Here is a 21,476-nt window from a genome sequence, read left to right as displayed (position 1 = left end):
AAGATGTGTGAGGATATTGTTTAGTATGGCGGTAACGTTCAACCTAAAGCATGGAGGGAGGCTGTGCAATGCTCTCACAGTATGTCGACGTCTAGTTGACATAGCTTTCACTCAAAATGAATAAACTTGGAAGGGAATAATAAATTACAGATCTTGGCATGTAGCATAAACCGATATCAACTGTCACTCAAAATGAATAAGCTTTTGAAGAGAATATATTACAGATCTTGACATGTAAAATAAACCTTTAGCAGAAGATAATGCAATCCATTTCCGTTAGCAGAAGATAATGCAATCCATAATAAAAATGGAAGACAGATTTTTTCATCAAACTGAGCAGTATCTTGACATGTAAAACCAACTGAGCAGTATCTTGCCATGTAAAATAAACCGTTAGCAGAAGATAATGCAATCCATAATAAAAATGAAAATGGAAGATAGAGATTTTATTCATTAAACTGAGCAGTTTCCTGGTTTTATTTAGAGGCTGTTTCTGGCAGAATGCTTTACTATTCATTATTAATAATGACTACGAACAAAGAAAATAGGGTACTATTCATTATTAATGGCTATAAATAAAGCAATGGCTATGAATGAAGCAAATAGAGAGGTTAGGACAACCATTCAGAAAATATGATCCTAATCCAATTCTCACACGTAACTAATGAAGTGACTCATTCCAAATAATACATTTTTCTTTTAACTTTAAATTATTAAATGACTCGTTCCAAATAATACAGGTTCATCTTAATTTTAACTTATTAATAATTTAACAACTAATAAACTAATTCATTTCAAGAATACGTTTCTCCATTAATTTTAACTTATTAATAATTTAACTACAGAAATAAAAATTTATAAATTAATAAACTAAGTCACTCCAAAAATACAATTTTCCATTAATTTTAACGATTATAATTTATAACTGCAGAATAAGAATTCATAAATGCATCAGAGAGTAATTATTCTGATGCCCCTATATATAATAATACCATCTAGGTAGGACAAAAATAAAATCCTTACTACGAGGATATGGAGATATATTGGAGGACATGGAGATATATGAAGATATATACATGGATATCCCTGCCTTTATTCTTTCACCAACATCAAACTATGCACCATCTACCGTTATACAAACTATGCACCATCTACTGTTATACAAACTATTTTTAAGGATTGTTTCATGACTCCTTGAGCTTTCCCTTTCTATAAATAAATGGCTCGATCGGAGTACACAGCTATATAAGATACTAGAAGTAGTTACGTCTACCGTCATTTTTTGTTATCTCTGCTAAATAATGCTGGAATATCATCTATTAGATCGACAAATCTATTAACTACCGTCATTTTTTTATTATCTCTGCTAAATAATGCTGGAATATCATCTCCTAAATCGAGAAATCTATTTCTTCTGGATTTACATTAATTTTTAGCTTAAGAAATAGTAACATTAAATTGTTACTCTTCCATGATGATATCACCAAATGTTAATTTGAATACACCAATATTATTTGGGATTCAAGATTTCTTGGAACTGATATAACTCTTTTGGCTTTCATTCAGTATTGTTCTCCCAATTCAAACTCATTTAAACACTCTATAGGATCATAGGATATTATATATAATAAAATTAATGATTTTTGTTTTCCAAAATATCAAACAATATCCCATTTCTATATTCTTTGTAATTCTCTATTGGTGGTAAGTATCTCTTGATTGATTAACATTTATAATGAAATTCAAAAAAGGTACAACAATGGCTATATATAGTAAATGATTGCCATTATCTATGTGGAAAAAGGGTATAAATGTAAAATCATATGATTGAAATCTTCATTTCCATATTGGATGTAACTATCTCTTGATTGATTGACATTTATAATGAAATTAACAAAAAAGTACAACAATCACTATTTATAGTAAATTATTTTCACTTTCCAAAATATCAAATGTTCATTATAAATATTCTATTTATAATGAATAGAATATCTATTCAATAAATTTATAAAATTATGATAACAATTAATAGAATATTTTTGCAATAAATTTAGTGATTGACATTTATAATGAAATTAATAAATAATAACATCGCTATATATAATAAAATTAATGATTTTCATTTTCCAAAATATCAAACAATATTCCATTTCCATCTTGGGTAGAATTCTCTATGTGGAAGAAGGGTATAAATGTAAAATCATAATTTCCATATTGGGTGTAACTATCTCTTGATTGGTTGACATTTATAATGAAACTCAACAATCATTATATATAGTAAATGGTTTTCACTTTCCAAAATATCAAACATCTGAGATTACTCTATAATAATGAATAGAATATTTATGCAATAAACATAGTAAATTATGATTACAATTAATAAAATATTCTTGCAATAAATTTATAGAATTATAATTACAGTGCTACATTTTTTACTCAGTGTGTTTCATGCCAAGAGGCCGTGTTACATTTTTTACTCAATGTGTTTCATGCCAAGAGGTCTTGTTAAGGAATATTAATGCAATAAACATAGTAAATTATGATTACAATTAATAAAATATTCTTGCAATAAATTTATAGAATTATAATTATAGTGTTACATTGTTTACTCAGTGTGTTTCATTGTTTACTCAGTTTGTTTCATGCCAAGAGATTACCTGATTCAAATCCCCATGGATATTTATTCTAAAGCAAAAAAAAAAAAAATAGGTAAAAAAATAATAATACAAATTGAAGATAATGCCTTGTTCAAAGAAAAAATTGATCATAATTTATCACACCTATGTGTGAATATTTTTATTTAAAACTAAATCATCAAAATTTCCAGCTAAAAACTGCCAAAGAAACCCCTTAAAGCCATATGCACTAGAGAATTAACATATCCACTTTAAAGTTGACCCTCTTAATCCGTAGCTAACTAATCTCTTCTTTAGAAGCCTTCATTCTTTTGCGAACCTTTCTTAAAAAAATCAAACTTTACTGCATTAACTAAGTTCTTAGCAGGGAGAACTGTAAACCATCCATACCTAATCTGTAACACCCCCAAAATGCATAAAATTACTAAGGTTACTAAGTTAATTTTATTATCTGGTACTTTAAGTTTTATTACATTATGTTGTTAAACAATAAGTGAGTGAGGCTGGAAAGTTAAGAAAATAAATCGTGGTTACCTAAATGATTGGTAATGATACTTTAACAAAAAAATAGAAACTATTTACATTAATTAAAAGAAACAATTACAAAGACAGTTAGAAGGGAGCAAAAGAATGGAGGGGAGCTGGATGAAATAAACGAGTGGGAGAAATCTGAATAAAACAGTCAGAAAAGATTATAGGACTTGGGGGCAGGATAGGAGTCCAGAGACCCAAGGTACTTGAGTGTGGGAGGAGAGACTTTCCAAAGAGGATTATTTACTACTTGTTTTATTAAACACATAAGTACTATGAAATGTTTTATTAAGAGTTAGTATTGTACTATAGAATAATGACTTAATTGACAAAGTAGGAAATCTTATTTGTTTTAATGTTAGAGAAATTTCTTGTATGCAGAACGATTGAGCAAAGAAATTCTTTAAAAATACATTAAAAACAACAGACGAGTTTATCTATTTTCTCAGTATACAAAACAGTAGAAAATATCTGATGATAATATGCAAAAGACACAACAAGTAATTTTAGAATAAAGTAGGACCTGACATAGTACATAAATAAGCCTACACTCTTAAATATTCAATGTATTTTTCATTCCATAAGAAACAGAACGAACTGTGCAAAACCCTTTAGGAATGCCACCATGCAAAACCCTTTAGGAATGCCACCCAAATTCATTTGCGTATTATGCCTTTCAAATTAAACATATATCGATTAACGCACAATAATCTAGCTACACTGTATAACTTTCAAACATAATAAGAATCTAGCTACACTCTATAACTTTCAAACATAATAAGAATCTAGCTACACTCTATAACTTTCAAACATAATAGGAATCTGTTTGGAAATGCCGAACGAGCATAGGTTCATCCTCATCTATCATCCATGTAAAAAATTACTAGTCTATGATAGGGATAGAAGGCATAAAGACTAGAAGCCTATACAAGGACCAAGCAACAATCGATAAATCTTAATACTCTGAGATTTAGAACAGAGGCGTTTTGGCACATTACTAAATATGAAACAACATAACCAAAATATCAGTTAAAATTGGAAATGCATTATTTATAAATATGTATGTTCTACTATGAAAACAGATATAGTTCCAGAATGACGTTATTGGGTCGATATGACCAAAACCACAGAGTCTTTTAACTGATAACTTAATCAAAACAAATAGCAAGGTACAACAAAAACATGTTCATAAAACCTCGACTCAGGGACTAGTATTTTTTACCCCAAATTTCTCAAAGCATGTACCGAGGATGTCGACTCTCATAAACAACCAACTAAATAAGAAGTAAAATAAATCTAAGTAACATATTGAGCTCGGCTCCATGGAGCATTAAACCCTTCATAAACTAAGCTTTTGTGGATCAGAATGCTAACCTGGAAACAACCAATAAAATCGTAAGACATTGAACTTCGAAGGGTATGTTCCAAACTTGCGCGAGGAGAGTAGAGAGGGGAAAGTGTTAGAAATCTGCTATTGGAAACAGCAAATGCTTTTAACGTTAAAGCAGTTTCTAATCTTAATGTGACCCGATCTAATCTTAAAGCATTTAGATCTTATCTTAAAGAAGTTTCTAATCTAAAGCATTAGATCTTAAGCGTTGAATTGGTATATGATGGACGTACCAGATTAGAGTTAAATAATATATAAAGGATTGGGTCCTCTCTCTCCCACACAAGAGTGGTATTCTTCTTCATCAAGAAACACATAAAGGAAGTGAGGGCAAGAGGAGAGAAACCGAATTCTGAGAAGAAGACAGAAGACAGAAGACAGAAGATGGCAGCCATTACATCTTCCGCTGTTAGTCAAGGTATGTCATCTTAAACAACATATTAAGTTCTGAATGTGAAATATTTGGTATTGATAATCTTTGGTTGTTAGAAGTTATATTTTACATTTGGTATCAGAGCCACAATCAATAACTGAATATTTCCTATGATTGCAATTGATTTGTTCTGTGCTTTACTCATGTGATTGAGCCTTCGGGAAACTGTGGGGGTTTCATGAAATGATCATGCATTCATGAGTCCTTTGACTATGCGCCTATTGACCCCTGTTTGCATCCTTTCGTTGTTAACCAAGTCTTGTGCATGCTTCACAAAAGGGGTTAAGAGCTTACCTCTAGGTTTTCGAATGAACCCATTTAACTTCTCGAAGATATTAGGCCGCTATTTAGTGGCTGTAACGTGTTGAATTTTTCTTTTGACCAAGAGACTTACGACTGGCACTTATACAAATCAAGGTCATCGCTATAATTATTATAAGAACAATAGGGGCGCGTATTAAAATACGACTCCAAATCCCACAAAATTATGAATACCGATGGCTAGCCGTTTCTGTGGTTCACTTCGCTGTATAGCCTGTCTGGTTCCATTAAAGATGCATGCACATGAAACCCCATACTCCATTTCCTTCATTATTGTTTGGTGAATGCTCGAAAGCCACAATGACTGATCAGTATATGCTTGTTTCGAAAGTTATGTCATAAGCTTCTAGGATCTTCCCTCCTAAATAAAATAATTTTGGGTTTCTTTACATGCTACTCTTCACGCATGTCATGGATGTTATTCTTGGTTTATGATTAATATTATTGTGATGGCTTTGAAACAAACCGTGTCGATTCCAATTTTAAAATGTAACGCCCAATTGAAATTGAAACGCTGAATCTTTGCGTGGACAAAGGGGGAAAATCCCAAATACGAAACATCCGAATCGTATACAATGCCTATACGGTAAAGCTTCAAAATTGACACTCGCTTGAACGCTTTTTAGAAGCTTTCCAATATGGGATTAGACCTGAGATATGGGATTGGTCTGAAACATTTTGATAAAGGGGATCACAGGGCAACTGTGTACGTCGTATGACTGGGAGGTGTGGCCTGTTCATTACTAAAATTTTCTCGCTTGCAAAAGTTGAGTAGAACTCCTGTAGGAAAATTACAGTTTCGATTGACGTTTGAAATTTGGGCATAAAAGTAATTGCTCTATGACTGATTGTTTTGCATAAGGTATGTGTTATAAATTATTTATGCACATGAGATTTATGATTTTGTTAATCACCAAAGTGGTCAAAATCAGAATAATCATTTAGTGCATAAGTGACATAATGATTATTGATAGAAATTGCCAGTTATAATAATACCAATTAAAAACTTGCGTCACTAATGATAGAACCTGAGAACTTACCCAAAGGAAAGTCTTGTTCTATAACTAGTTGACATGATGAGGTTTGATAGATATTTTGATTAAATAAATATTGATCATCCAAAGATGTCAGTTCTATTTAATTGAATATATTTATTACCTACTTATGTTTTGGTATTTAATTATGTTAATTATAAGATAGTATCTACCCAAAGGAGTGCTATATTATACTATTATGTCTACATCTGAATCGCGTTAGTTATGAGCTTATAGTTATTTCATTTTTGATTTGCAGGTTATCTATCTTTCGTATGTTTTGAATCAAATTTAGTTGAAGTTCCTATTAATACATGGTGGCTTGATACTGGTGCTACAACTCATGTTTCCAACAATATGCAGGGATTTCTTACGATCCGAACCATAAATCCAAATGAAGATCGTTTTCTCTTTATGGGAAACGAAATGAAATCTTCAATTGAAGGCATTGGGACTTATCGTCTAATTCTAGAAAGTGAATATGTATTAGACTTATACAGTACCCTTTATGTACCTTCATTATCTAGAAACCTTATTTCCGCAAGTAAATTGGATATTTCTGGTTTTAGATGTATGATTGGATCTGGCTGTTTTGATTTATATAAGAATACGGATAATGTTGGTTCTGGTATTCTAATTGATGGTTTATATAAATTGAAACTGAATGACACTTATGCGAATTCCTTTTTGAATGTAGTAAATAATGTTGGATGTAAATGTAGCAGGTTGAATGAAAATTCTGCTTTCTTGTGGCATAAACGACTAGGTCATATATCCAAAGAAAGAATGATGAGATTAGTAAGTAATGAAATTTTGTCAAATTTGGACTTTAGTGATCTAGAATTATGTGTGGATTGTATTAAAGGTAAACAAACCAAACATAATAAGAAAGGAGCCACTAGAAGCAGCCAGCTTCTTGAAATAATACACACTGATATTTGCGGACCTATGGACACTCCAGCCTTTAATGGAGAAAAGTATTTCATCACTTTCATTGACGATTTTTCCCGTTATGGTTATGTCTATTTGCTTCATGAAAAATCTCAATCTGTGAATGTCCTTGAGACATTTGTAAAGGAAGTTGAGAGGCAATTAGATAAAAAGGTGAAAATCATAAGGTCTGATAGAGGTGGTGAATATTATGGTAAATATAATGAGTTAGGCCAGTGTCCAGGTCCATTTGCAAAATTCCTCGAAAGTCATGGCATATGTGCGCAATACACAATGCCAGGTACACCACAGCAAAATGGTGTAGCAAAAAGGCGCAATAGGACGTTAATGGATATGATTAGGAGTATGATGTCAGATTCTACACTACCTAAGAATTTGTGGTCGTATGCTCTCAAAACCGCTAACTATTTATTGAATAGGGTTCCTAGTAAAGCTGTTCAAAAGACTCCTTTTGAGTTATGGACTAACAGGAAACCTAGCTTAAGACACCTGCATGTTTGGGGTTGTCCAGCGGAAGCGAGAATTTATAATCCACATGAAAAGAAATTAGATTCTCGAACGATCAGTGGGTATTTTTTAGGTTACCCTGAGAAATCTCAAGGGTATGTGTTTTACTGTCCTAATCATAGTCCAAGAATTATAGAAACTGGTAATGCAAGATTCATTGAGAATGGTGAAGTCAGTGGGAGTACTAGAAGAGAAATAGTAGAAATAAAGGAAACAAGGGTAAATGTTACATTGCCTAGAATAGTTCCTCCATCTACTATTACTCCAAATGTTGTTCCAGCTGTTGTAGAACAGCATGATGATAATGAACAACATATAAATGAAGAAGTACTTCCTGAAGGAAACGACTTACATAATACTGATATGCATGAACCACAACAAGTAGCATTAAGAAGACCTCAAAGAAATCGTAGGTCAGCTATTTCTGATGATTATGTGGTTTATATGCAAGAATCAGATTATGATATTGGAATCAATAAGGATCCCGTTTCGTTTTCACATGCTGTAGAAAGTAAAGAGTCAAAGGAATGGATTAATGCCATGAAAGAAGAAATGAAATCCATGCAACATAATGAAGTTTGGGATCTCGTTGAGTTACCACATGGCTGTAAAAGAGTCGGATGCAAATGGGTTTTTAAAACCAAACACGACTCTAGTGGTAATATCGAACGGTATAAAGCTAGACTTGTTGCTAAGGGTTACACTCAGAAAGATGGTGTTGATTACAAGGAGACATTTTCTCCTGTTTCGAAAAAGGACTCACTAAGAATAATAATGGCATTAGTAGCTCATTATGATTTGGAGTTACATCAAATGGATGTGAAAACAGCCTTTCTGAATGGAGATCTTGATGAGGATGTTTATATGAATCAACCTGAGGGTTTTTCTGTAGAAGGTAAAGAACAATTGGTGTGTAAACTTAAGAAGTCAATATATGGGCTTAAACAAGCATCCCGGCAATGGTATATTAAGTTCAATACCATTATTACATCTTTTGGTTTTAAGGAAAATACGGTTGATCACTGTATATACCAAAAGATCAGTGGGAGCAAGTTTATTTTTCTGGTCCTTTATGTTGATGACATCTTGCTTGCTGCAAATAATTTAAGTATATTGCATGAGACTAAGGAATTTCTCTCAACGAACTTTGAAATAAAAGATATGGGAGAGGCATCCTATGTGATTGGAATAGAAATATTCCGTGATCGATCACAAGGAATATTGGAATTGTCTCAGAAAGGATATGTCGAAAGGATTCTAGAGAGATTTGGAATGAGTAAGTGTTCACCTGGAATAGTTCCTGTACAGAAAGGTGATAAATTCAATCTCATGCAATGTCCTAAGAATGATGTTGAACGAAAGGAAATGGAATCAATTCCATATGCATTTGTTGTTGGTAACCTAATGTATGCTCAAACCTGTACTAGACCGGATATCAGCTTTGCGGTCGGTATGTTAGGGAGGTATCAAAGTAATCCAGGAAGGGAACATTGGCAAGCTGCAAAGAAAGTTTTGAGGTACTTACAAGGCACGAAAGATTACATGCTCATGTATAGAAGATCCAATGAATCAGAGGTGATTGGATATAGCGATTCAAATTTTGCTGGATGCATCGATACTAGAAAATCGACTTTTGGTTATATGTTTATGTTTGCTCAAGGCGCCATATCATGGAAAAGTGCGAAACAGACTATCGTTGCTGCATCCACTATGGAGGCAGAATTTGTGGCATGTTTTGAAGCCACAATTCATGCATTATGGTTGTTGAACTTTATTTCAGGACTTGCGGTTGTCGACACCATTAGCAAGCCGCTGAAAATTTATTGTGATAACTCTGCAGCAGTATTTTTCTCAAAGAACGACAAGTACTCTAAAGGTGCCAAACATATAGAACTGAAGTATCTTGTTGTGAAAGATGAGGTTCAGAAACAAAGAGTGTCAATCATGCACATCAGGACAGAACTTATGATTGCAGACCCTTTGACGAAAGGGTTACAACCAAAACAATTTAAGGAACATGTTCAAAGAATGGGTCTTGGTTGTATTAATAATAATTGATGTGTGACATTCTGAGCTCTTTTATGTGTTTCTGATATACAATTATGTGTCTCTTGTTTTAATGTAGTAGTACGCATTTTATGTAATTTTAAACAAGAAAGAGTCTTATAAAGATATTATGTTTAATCTTTATGATATAAGACATTATGTGGACCATTATGTTGTTCTATATAAATTATGAGTATGAATTGATGGATTGCTGGTATTGTAGTATATGGAAGGGAATGCATTGAATTAATAGTGCACAACCGCCATAACTCTCAGCAATTTATCATAGTATGATGTTCAACACTTAATATTATGAATAGTCGGGTCAAGTGGGAGAATGTTAGAAATCTACTATTGGAAACAGCAAATTCTTTTAACGTTAAAGAAGTTTCTAATCTTAATGTGACCCGATCTAATCTTAAAGCATTTAGATCTTATCTTAAAGCAGTTTCTAATCTAAAGCATTAGATCTTAAGCGTTGAATTAGTATATGATGGACGTACCAGATTAGAGTTAAATAATATATAAAGGATTGGGTCCTCTCTCTCCCACACAAGAGTGGTATTCTTCTTCATCAAGAAACACATAAAGGAAGTGAGGGCAAGAGGAGAGAAACCGAATTCTGAGAAGAAGACAGAAGACAGAAGACAGAAGATGGCAGCCATTACATCTTCTGCTGTTAGTCAAGGTATGTCATCTTAAACAACATATTAAGTTCTGAATGTGAAATATTTGGTATTGATAATCTTTGGCTGTTAGAATTTATATTTTACAGAAAGTACCTGCTATTAACCGCAATCAGGTATGGAATTATTACAAGGCTATATAATAGAGAGAAAATTACCAAAACATGTAAATCAGTAATAGGAAGGTGTTATAACTAAACCTGGAGGGTTTCCTTTCCAAACGACCACCTGCAAATACATCAGAACCCTTAATAAATAGTTCTAAGCTCATAAATTTATCAACGACTTAGGAATATCTCCGAGTTTATGAGCTTACCTTCTGAATCCTAAAGCAGATGTTTTCCCATCGTTTTGAGATACCCTCGATATATCCTGGACAGAGGTGGTAGCCTGTGAGTCTCGACATCAAACAATATTTCCACATTCACATAGAAACATGAGAAACTATCGACCTTACTTGATTTCTTATGACTAATGCCATCTCCGGACTAAACATCATAACCAGGGCAAGCCCCAGGAGGAGTAAATACCATATTGCAACCTTCAAAAAATCAAGCCGCCATTGCAGAGCATCAAGAAGCCTCGAGTAGATGGTAACACTAAACTCACCAAATGTTGGGCACGAGAAAGTGTTTAGATGGTAAAACCCTAGACCCACACCACCGTTGGATCGACGGACAAGAATCGTCGGAGATAAGGTGAGACAAATGGCACAGGAATGCAGAACGAGATGGAATTTGCATTCAGCATCCTCGGTTGAGATCACACCGCGTGTCCCAGCATACGAGGATCAGCTAAGCCAAGGTTGGGCAGTAAATGCTAAAGTACGGAGTCCATGTGAAAAATTAACTCTAACCACCATAGAAGCATTTTCAACTGTGCAGATATTAAGCATATATGAGTTATAGCTGTGAGTTATCTGGTATTACAGTAGCATTAATCCATATTAATGCTTGTATGCATAATAATATATATGTCCATAACTAGGTTTCGTATTAAATAAAAATTTTCTTTCTCTATGTATTATGTTATTTTAAATTTATAAAAAGTGACTATTACATAATCTTTTTGTTAGAAGCCTTCATTCTTTTGAGAACCTTTTTTAAAAAGAATCAATCTTTACTGCATTAACTAAGTTCTTACCAGGGAGAACTACAAACCAATGAAACAGTCTTGTAAGCCAAAAAAAAAGGAACATGTGTCCAAAAATCAATTTAAAGCAGCAATCTACTACTACTTGAGCCGAGAAAATACGCATGGACTATTGGCACAATAGTTTTTATACACATGAAGTATCTAATGTTGATTTTTAGTAAAAGTAAATGAAGCCCGCTTTATCAATTACACAAAAGAGCTGACCAATGATTGTATGGAATTCAACCAATCATTAGTGTATATGAAACTTGGGCAAAAAAAAATATCTAGAGACATGGCTTCAATACTTCCAAGATTAACATACAATATTATTGAAAGTAAGCTAACCACTTTTTTGAAGCACAAGATATCCTTTACGATTTTCAACATTTTGTATCCTTGCAACTATAATTCCCGTATAGAAAAGGAATGCAGAGTAGGGCATACAATTACAAGTAGAAACAAACAAAACTCTAATTTTGTAGAATGTTGTGTGTAGAAACAAATGAAGCACAAATTATAGTGTGAAAAAAATTTGGATATAAAGGGAGGAGGCATTAAGAAATGTTGGATTATACATGTTGGAGAACATACTTTTCAGCTCTATAACTTTCTCTATAGCCGTATGAACAAATTTAACGATAAAACAAGGAAAACATTATAATAAGTTCATCATAAGACCATCACCCAACTATTTTCGATGAGCATTCTTGGAAGAACTCGACAACCTGTACTCTGGACCAAGAATGGGTACTACAATACATCAAAGAAATGGACAACCCTACATCTCACATACACAATGATCGTAACATGGTTAAGATTATCTGAACCTATCTGTTGGGTTCAGACAAGAGACCAAATAGTTCCTCATTTGCAGTAATACCCATTTCCTTTAATCTTTGTAATGGGGTTTTACCATCTCCATCCAAAACTATTGTACTGGCACCCCTACAAAACAAAGGAGATTGTAACTAAAATTTAGAGAAATAAATCATACAAAACCTTAACACAACCAAAGGTAGATATATAACACAAAAAGAAACTCAGCAAAATATTTGAGCACCTAGAAAACAACAATTTTGCAAATGGGATCATCCTCCTAGAGATACAAAGATGAAGTGGAGTTCTTCCACAATAGTCAAGAGTATTCAGAATGGCACCATACCACAGTAGTAGCTCTACCATGCCTAGATCACTAGTATAGCATGCTAGATGTAGCAACGAGCATCGTTGTAGACCCTCCTCTACTTCACTTAAATCCTCACTGTCAGTCATGGAGCTTGGGCTAGATGTTGCCGAATCAAGTAGTTGTATGTTCCCACTACAACCAGAATCGTTTTGCATTGTGTTTCAATTCCTTCTCGTGATTACTGTTTTTGCTAAAAGCAAGGAACAATTGGCCTTTTCCTGCTCATATTTTGTATTAACATCAGCACTGGAATTCACAATAAGATGGTATGCTAACTGCTTGTTATTTTTAAGCATTCCATCAAGAACTACTCTCTGCTGAAGCTATTCAACCAATGTTTGAATTGACAAATAATACAAAGGTCAAAATGACACCATACCGAGAAAAGAAACAACATACGAATATAAAATATATGGTAGTCTGAAAATGATTAATTATTCTACTTCATCTCGATCTTTATCAATATCATCCTCAAAAGCCACAACTTCTAAACCAGATGATGGCATATCCATTAATCCCTCTGAAATCTTGAAGCTTGGAGTAATGAAATTCAGTGTTGCAGTTGTTGTGTCGTTCACTGTTATGTAGTCGAGCGCAAGAGTCGATTCCAACACCTCAAATTGTTGTAACTAATTGTTGTAACTGCCCCACCTCAGCGAAAACTGGAAAAAATAATGAAGGAACCAGGCTTATAGCCATATTTAAATTGCAGCAAGGGGAAGATGGTTTGTTCGTAAAGGGGCAGGTATAGTCGTTCCAAACCGTAACGTAATCATTGGAGGTGGTTAGTGCCTAATTCTTGTGGGAGGTTCCATGGCTTGTGATGATCCAACGACGCAAAGTTTTCTAATCATCTAACACAAAGATTGATGGCCCACAACGAGACACGATGACAAGGGAGGGAGTCCGTCTGAGGGAAATACGCTTTACTGCGTATTAATTGATAAGTGTTGATTTACATGAAAACACTTAGTTCATGATACACTTTATATTAGCAAAGAAAAAAATCATAATAATTAACTAAATTTTAACTTTATTATTATTATTATAAATGAATTAATGTATGAATTAAACATATATACATTTAAATAAACATGTAATGAGATTTTTAACAATGAAGATTCATTCCCAATTTATTATGGAGATTTTTCACATGTAAAGAGACAATGTTACAATATCATGGTTTACTAATACCACATGCCCAAAAACTATTACAAATATTGATATTACATTTTTTTTTATTAATTAATTTAATTAAAAAGATAGAAATGACATAACTATTTTTTTAGATAAATATCCATCTTTGATAAATTGGATTCCAAAATAAACACATTTATTGATATAATTATGCTATTAATTACATTAACATAATTTTATATTACCATTTCTAATTTTTGTAAAAAAACTAAAATAAATTACAATTTCTTATTTTCAAGATAAAGTGCATCAATTAATTTTTAATTTTTAAAATAATTGTTATTTGATTAATTAAAAGATTTTATATTTTTATTTTCAATGCGATTATATTTATGAATTTAATTTTTAAAATGGAAATAATAATTCTATTTTTTTAAATATAAAGTTTTAATTTTTGAAAATGAATAAAACTACATTTGAATATAAACATAAAATATATGATTTCATAATTATATGTAAAAAATATCTTTAAATAAAGAAACAAAAATATTGATTTTTTACTTCACGAATAAAATTGAATGTCGAATTTTAATATTAAAACATTGTTTAGAATTTTTTTGACTTGCATTCCCAACGTATCTTAGACTTTATATTTTTTCCCTAGGCCCGATGCTATAAGGAATTTTCCTCTATGATAATTCCAACTCTATAGTTAAGGTAGATTTAACATATCTTCTTCAATCTCAAACATACCTCAAGGTAGATACTGTAAATACTCCTGTAAAAATTTAAGTAAAATAAATTATTTTTATTTGCAATTTCGATATAGATAGAATGTTATTAATAAAGTTCATCGTTAGGTTTCATTTCTTGATAACCGCCCTTAACATTTTTTATTCATCTTAGATCCCTTACGGGAAAAAGGGGGAGAGGAAAAACCGTTGGAGAAGAGGTTTGTGTGAGACTGAAAATAAACACCGGGCAGGCGACTGTTTGCTGGGGGGACATTGAACAAACACCGACCGTGGGACTGACAACAAACGAAAACAAACGCCGGACATTGAACAAACACCAACCGTGGGACTGACAACAAACGAAAACAAACGCCACAGAGAAAAAAATGATGTGTTGTGGTTGTTCACAATGGTGCATTGTAATTGGAGGTGCCGCAGTTATGACAATTTATGATAGAAGTAAGTTTTTATGCTTTTATTTTTTAATGATTTAAATTATTGTAAACCAAATAAATAATGAGTATTTCACCTTTTTCAATTTCTAGTTTTTGGATGAACAGGAGGGTTTTTACTTCAATAATTTCAGTATGGGTAATTTAATATATTATTATAGGTAAATAAAGATTGATTTTTATATTTTTTTTTGTTAAGAAAATATATTACATGTAGATAAAGATTGTTATTATATATTTTTATTGGTAGAGAAAATATATTACTACATATAGAAAAAGATTGCTATTAATATATATAGAAAAAGATTGTTATTATATATATTTGCAACATTAAAAGATAAGTAATTTTTCTTGTCTTTATATAACATCACATGTGCCTTTTATGTAAGAAAAAATAGGATGCATGCGGATTTAGTACTATGTATCCTCGAAGTGAATATAGATTAAATAGGGTAATTTGTATGAGAAGATATAATAACCTATGTATAGATGAAATGAACAAAGATAATATAAGTCATAGGAATCTTCTTTGGAGAGATGTTTTTCTTGTGGGTGAAAGATAATTTAATGTTATTAATTCCTTTGTAAGATTTGCAAAAGTTACATCTTTTGGTGAGAAAAAAGGTAAATGAATTGTGTGTTGCATATTGGATAGTGTGATTTAATTGCATGGTTTAATACATGAAACGTTATCATTATTATTATCTTAGTTCTTATGCCCAAAAGAATAGTTTTTTCTTTATCAAGTAAGAGTGGAGCCTTCCATTAGTCAAGAAAAAATACATATTGTACAATAGCAACATCAGCTCTCTGAACACTCAACAGACAGCTGGGTTGACTCAACCCCGAGCCTAACTCAAACAAAACTACAATAGGACTGTTGTCAAAACATTTTGTCCAATAGAGAGTACAAAGAATCAACCCCGTCTATCTAACTGTCCTCAAAGCGGCGCTTTGGATAACCAGCGCACATGAAACCTGCTTTCCGAACCCGAAATAGAGATTAAAATGTTCAGAGGTTCTCTCGGGTCCGCTAAATGTCATAAGTCTCACTCATCAATGAACCCAAAAGCCCTTGATGTCGAGGGCCCACATAACCGGAGGCCTACAATGCATTCGTCTGTGTCTTAAACACAATCCTTAACCTTTGGTTGTCTTTACAACCTGAAAACCGTGCGATCCTACCCTCGGAGATCCGACAGTCAATAGCTAATTTCGGGCCATCAACATTCCCACTCTTTAATTTATCTTACGAACCTGATGAGAAACAAAACCTCCGCTCTATATATTTTTCAGGTCTGCTTGAGGATTAACCTTCGATCATATTTTCACCCCGATCACCATGCGATCCTACCCTCGAAGAACTGAAGATCAATAGCTAATTTTGGGCCATCAACTTGCCCACGCTTTATTTTATCTTACGGATCCGATGAGTATCATAAATTGCCTCACTATTGTTTTTCGGGTCCGTTTGAAGTTTTAATCTCCGTGTGGTTTTCCGCCCGAAATCCATAGGATGGTGGAGCTCAAGGCAATCTATGGTCAGCTACCTGCCAACTAGCCCGCTATTTACCCCTTGTGATAGATCCATTTTCTACTGTTTCCATCAGTCTCCTGACTGCTTAATTTTCATACTTTGAGAATACTCCCTATCTTTGATCGCCTGTCTATGACAGTCCTCGTGCAATTTCTCTGAGGGTGTCGATGCCCAAGCATATCTTCTATTACTTCTTGAATAGAGCACTCCTTCATTCGCCAAGCGATCTGCTAACCTGTTGGTTGTTCTGCGTACGTGAACAAATTTGAGTGTTCTTAGGGCTTTCAGGTGGGATTGTATACGTTGAGACCTGCAATAACCGCCAGTGTTTTGACACTTTTTATGGTGTTGTACCATTGCATATCTTCTTGACTGAATTAATTATCAATTCAGAGTCTGCTTCTACGATAGCATTGTGTAAATCTGACTTAATCAAGATTTCTAGGCATTGCTCTAAGGCCATGAGTTCCACCATATTATTAGTAGCATTCCTCAAATGACTATGAAAGATGGCTTGAATGTATCCTTGGTCATCTCTTATGACTCCGCCATAACCAGCCACTCGTGGGTTTCCTTTAGAGGCTCCATCTATATTAAATTTCAGAAAACCATGTGGAGGAAGTTGCAAAAATTCATTACCCGTTGTTGTATGGCTTACGATCTTGCTTATGCCTTGGGGGAATCGGCAACTGGAGACCCAATTGAAAAAGTATATGTGCATCCTGGTTTAGAGGAGGGTTTTCGGGGGGTTTCTTTAGAAAGGTACTCACAATTTCTTTGAGCTATCTTATAATATGAGCTATGATGCTCTGGGTTGAGCCAATTTTGTTCTTGAAAATGCTATTCTTGCGTTCTTTCCAAACATCCCAAATCAAAAAACCTAGAACCAGAGTCTAGGCTTTGTTGACTGTTTCATTTTCTGAGAAGTCTTTACGCCAATTCTTTAAAGTGCCAGTAATGATGGATGCGTCCTTGTCAATTTTCATGAAGATTGAGGCTACCCAATTCCATAAGGTAGAGGTGAATGGGCAGAGGTTGAGTAGGTGATCCATCGTTTCTTCTTGTAGACCACATAACTGGCATCTAGATGGACCAACTAAACCTCTTTTCCGAAGATTTTCCCAAGTCAGAATTTTTTTATGTTGCACCAACCACATGAACAGTTTGATTTTCATCCAGTGCGAGTTCTGCCATAGGTCCTTCCATACCTTATCAAGGTTTGGAAAGTCAAGCCCAATGGAAATTCTTTTGGCTTATTTGAGGTTGAAGTTGCCTTCATTCTTTCTTCCCCATCTTAGTTGGTCAGACGATGTAGATGTTAACATCTTTCTTTGTTCCAAGATAACTGCAAGAGCTTCTGCTTGGGCCTTCAAAGGGGTCTCTTCACTATATACTAGGTTCTTCCATGTTCTCCATTTGTCCTTGTTCCTTGTTTGATCCTAGAAGTCTCTTACCCTGAGTAAACCTTTATGGTCAGTGTCATTCTTAAGATTGGCTAATTCTTCTCTACATAGGTTAGGTTCCTGCTGCCAGTTATCTTCCCAAAACTAGGCTAGGTTTCCATCTCTGATCTTCCAAAAACTGTGCTTTTGAACTATGGCTCTATTCTCCCAAGCACTGTTCCAAATGTGGGAGCCCTTGATGCACCCAGACATCCAAATATGATCCCTTTCTTGCCAATTATTTGCATACTTTTGTTTCCAGAGCTTGGCCCATTAGGTTGCCGATTCCTTTATCCATCTCCACCAAAGTTTCGCCTGCAAGACTTTGCTAAGGGTTTTAGGGTCATGAATTCCCAAACCCCCATGGGTCTTAGGTTTACAAAGCTTATCCAAAGCTACCAAACCCCATTTTTTTTCTCTTCCCCTTTGCCCCAAAGAAAATCTCTTTGAATATTCTTGATGAGTTGCAAAAGTCCTTTAGCGGTAGGAAGAGCTGAAAACATGAAGGTGAGAATAGTTTGCAGGACAGCCTTTGTAAGCACTAGCCGTCCTGCTAAATTCAAAGACCTTCTTTTCCATTTCCTAATTTTGTCCTGTAGTCTATTAGTCACTAGCTCCCAAACTTCCTTGCTTAGAGGTTTGTTAGTGAGAGGTATTCCCATATATTTGGATGGTAACTGATCTCTTTGAAAGCCGAGAATTCTAGAGAGGTTTCTCTGAATAGAAATGTCAGTATTAAAAAAAAAAAATTTGATTTGGTGAGGCTTACCTCTGTACGAGCGGCCATAGAAAATTCATTCAGGATTTGTTTGAACGCTTTAGCTTCCTTGACCGTGGGTGTACCCTGTAGCATAGTGTCATCCAAAAATTGTTGATGAGTCAAGGCATCCCCACTCGGGGTGAGTTTGAGACCCTGGATTCTTCCTTCTATATTGGCGGGTTTAATTTCTTTGTCTAATCCTCCGATCATGAGAATAAAGAGGAAGGCGGAGAGCGGATCTCCTTGTTGGAGGCCTCTCGAAGGCCTAAAGGTTATGGATGAAGAGCCATTAAGCAGGATTGAAAAATTAGTTGTAGTGACAAGGGCCATTACCCATCTTATCCAGTTGTGGTCGAAGCCATACGCTTTTACTACTTCCCTGATGTACGACCAGTTTAGCTTGTCATAAGCTTTCGCTAGGTCAAGCTGTATGATCATACCCACTTTCTTATTTCTCTTAAGAGAATGAACCACCTCATGAGCTTGAATGATGTTGTTTAGAATTTTCCTTCCTTCCACATATCCAGTCTTCTCCTCAAACACAAGCATTGGAAGAAGGGGCTTGAGTCTGTTTGCACTTACTTTGGAAATAATTTTGTACACAACATTGCATAAAGCTATGGGCCTAAATCTATCTGGTGTCATAGTTTTTTCCTCCTTTGGAATCAAAGCTATGAAAGAAGCATTAAGCACCCTCAAAACTATTTTGGATCTTCTCGAGTCCTCCACAACATCAAGGATATCTTGTTTGACTATTTCCCAACATGCTTTGAAGAAGTCTACATTGAACCCATCTGGTCCTAGAGCTTTCCCATTTTTCATTTCTTTGATGACTTCATTAACTTCCTCTTTAGTCACTCGTCTGTTAAGATTGTAATTGTCTTCCCTGGTTATAAGCTTTGGAATGTACTTTGTGAAGTTGTTGATAAATTGTGATCTATCTACGAGAGGCTCCTCTACTATGCTTTGGAATTTTTGTACGAGAGCACATTCCATTTCTTTGTGAGTACTGAGCTCTTTCCCTTGAGTATCTCTGAGTTTTGAAATCCTGTTATGTGACCTGTGATCCATGGTTGACTTGTGAAAAATCTTTGTGTTTCTTTCCCCTTCTTTAAGCCATTGCACTCTTGATTTTTGTCTCCAGAAGATATCCTCTTGCTAGCATCTGTCTTCCCATTCCCATTGAAGAGAGTCAGCTTGCATTTTTCTTTCCTCAGTAAAGCCATCTGTGATGAGGATCTAATTAATTCCTTGTAGTTTTTGTTCAACTTTTCTTTTGGCTTTGAAAACATTTACAAACTTCTTTTTGTTCCATTCATTAAGCCTGAGTTTGATGTGTTTTAGCCTCTGTTGTAGTAGGAACATATTAGTGCCTTGAACAGGAAAATCTTCCACCCACCATTTACCAATATTACTGATGAAGTCAGGGTGGGTGAGCCAGACATTTTCAAACCTACAAGGTCTGTTTCTCGGAGTACCTATAAAATAAGCTTCAAGTTGGATAGGCCAGTGATATGGGCCTCCAAAAGGAAGGATTAATGCAGTGAAGTCCAGGCCAGTGAGAAGGAGGTCCTCCTAGATTATAAATCAATCTAGTTTAGAAGCAAATTGAGAAGCCCCTCCCCTCTTATTGCTCCAGGTGAAGGTACCATTTATTGTCTCCAAGTCCACTAGCCTCATGTCGTTTAGGAAGTTCTGGAAGGCAATGGAGTCTCTGCCTAGTGTTCTGGTCCCGCCTTTTTTTTCTGTAAGAGATCTGATCATATTAAAGTCCCCTCCCAGAATCCAGGGCATAACAAGATGTCTTTCTCTCAGCTCCTCCAGTGAGGTGAGAAGCCTAAGTTTGTCTTCAATTTTTTTAGGACCATAGACATTTGTGATCATATATATCTCCTTATCACCAAAGGTTGGATCACCATTGAAAGGTAGTTCCTGGATGCTTCAGCATCCAAGATTCCAAGTTTCTGTGGATTCCAAAGTGTCAGAATCCCTCCTGCCGTGTTGTCTTCTTTAACTTCTAGATACTCATACTTAATGAGCCATTTTCTATGTATCTCTATGATTTTATCTATTGAACATTTTGTTTCTTGGATAAACACCATATCGGGTTTTACTTCTTTTATTCTATTGCTAAGACTTCTTTGTTTCCTTTACTTCCTAGACCCCTAATGTTCCAGGTCATGAGCTTCATTATGAAAAATTTGTAAATGAGTAACTAGTAAGATCTTTCATCTTACCTAAGTTAATCATGAGTTTCCCACACTCTGTCGGAAAGTCATTCTGTCTTTTCCTTCCTCTTTTCCTGCCTGGGTTCTTGGAAGAGTGTCATAATGTTACCTCCATCGTTTTAACCCCTCTATTTTCCTGGCTTTCATGGTTTCTTTTGACTCCATAACCCTTTGCTTGAGATCTCCAGAGGAAGAGTTGTTTCACTCTATCAAACACCTCTTGTGGTAGAGAATCAACCCCTTTGGTGGTTCCCTGCTCCAGGGACTTTTCTAGATCGAGATTCTTCCTCTCAAGAATCTCCTGTAGTTCGTGGTCCTCCATTCGAAG

Source organism: Pinus tabuliformis, chromosome 1_1 (assembly GCF_031772625.1).
Source record: "Pinus tabuliformis cultivar Carrire ecotype Pingquan chromosome 1_1, CPIR1, whole genome shotgun sequence".
Lineage (NCBI taxonomy): Eukaryota > Viridiplantae > Streptophyta > Pinopsida > Pinales > Pinaceae > Pinus > Pinus tabuliformis.
The sequence above is the reverse complement of the archived record's forward strand: the minus strand, read 5'-3'. Positions refer to the sequence as shown.